The sequence below is a fragment of the Carlito syrichta genome, unplaced genomic scaffold, assembly GCF_000164805.1.
Source record: "Carlito syrichta isolate Samal-C Ts95f unplaced genomic scaffold, Tarsius_syrichta-2.0.1 Scaffold303197, whole genome shotgun sequence".
In the NCBI taxonomy this organism is placed as follows: domain Eukaryota; kingdom Metazoa; phylum Chordata; class Mammalia; order Primates; family Tarsiidae; genus Carlito; species Carlito syrichta.
This window is the reverse complement of record NW_007247293.1, coordinates 557,547-559,147: the sequence shown is the minus strand read 5'-3', so window position 1 is coordinate 559,147 and position 1,601 is coordinate 557,547.

The following is a 1,601-nucleotide window of genomic DNA, read 5'->3' as shown; positions in this document are numbered from 1 at the left end:
TCCCCGCCCCCGCCCCGCCACCCCAAGCATGTACTTGCTGTGGGATCATGAGGCTTTGGGGAAAAGAAAAACTTCCTCTAAACCTACTCATCCCCATATATTCCCTCTCTCAGTTAATAGCATCATCAGTCTCCCAAACGAGAAGCCTGGGAGTTATTTGCCTCCAACTAGTTACCAATGCCTGCCCATTGCCCCCTAAATGCTTCTCAAACTTTACCCAGACTCATCAATTTCCTTTTCACTTACCTCTTTCAGGCCCTTTGCCTTCAACCAAAGGAACGTCACAGCCTCTCAACTGGCTTTCCGCCCCTTTTCCCCAGCCCCATCATCGGTCCCTACCTTGCTCAGAAACCACTTTTGGTTGACCTTGCACTGCAGAATAAATCCAAATCCTCACCACCCGCTATCAGCTCAGTGTGGCCTTTCAGTCTTACCCCGAGATCCCTCAACACTCACCCTGTACCCCTAAGTTCTATTCCAAAGCCATGTTCATTCACACCTCTGTGCCTTTGATTATCCAGGGGGTGTCCTCCTCCCTTCAAGAATGTCTCACACCCTTCAGGTTGCTTCTCTGCGCTTTCTCAATTCTTCATGCTTACCTCAATTTGTGTCCTTATCACATATCTGAACTGTTTGTTTACCTTTCTGTCTCCCTCAATAAAACAGTAAATTCCTTGAGAATAGAGACTGTATCTGATCCAGCTCTGTATCTCCGAAGCCAAGTGCGGTATCTGGCCCTGTACTCAATAAATTATTGACTAATAAGAGTTTTTTTTTTCCATCTGTGGTGTGTTTGGTTTTCATCTGTCCGTCTCTTTCCTTGGAAGCATCCTGGTAAGGACTGCTCTCTTTCTTCTCTCTAACCAGCAATTCTAAAGTTTCTAGAACTCCCTCCCTCTGTTTGTTTTGTTAATTTTTGTTTTGTTTCATTTTAAATTTTGTTTCTTGCTCTATCACAGCCAACGTCATTTTCCCCACCTTTCCCTTCTCCCATTTCTCTAGGCTGTTTTCTCCAGTAAGGTCAGTAAGTAGAGTACCTACATCCTATAAACATGTCAAGGGCCTGTGAACATATCTGAGACCTGGAAAGAAAAAAAAAATGAGCTCCAAAATCAGAGAAGACAAGAAAATTGTAAAATCAAATTTATTAAGCGTTTAAATGTCTACAAAACCATAACACTGTCAACCACACAAACTGCAACCAAACTTAGCTAGTAAATAATCAGATATAAGCTGTATGTAGCATGTGATTGTAATGTCTTTAACATAGTGTGGAAGGAAGCCAATACAAAAAGAGGTCCTAGGACCTGCCAAGGTTGCCAAACAGTCTCCTCTGCCTTATTTCTTGTCTCTTCTTCTATCTCTCTCTCTCTCTTTCCTCTCTCCTCTCTCCTCTCTCTCTCTCTTTCCTCTCTCCTCTCTCCTCTCTCTCTCTCTCCTCTCTCTCTCTGCTTCCTGTATGCCACAGTTAAAAGCAGGAACCTCCCACATTCACTTCCGAGGTTAGGGCTCATTGATGTCCCATATCTCAATCAGTTTCCTTGTACCAGGGTCACTCTGAACCTCACTCTCACAGGGTGCTTACTGCATATGAGAGATTA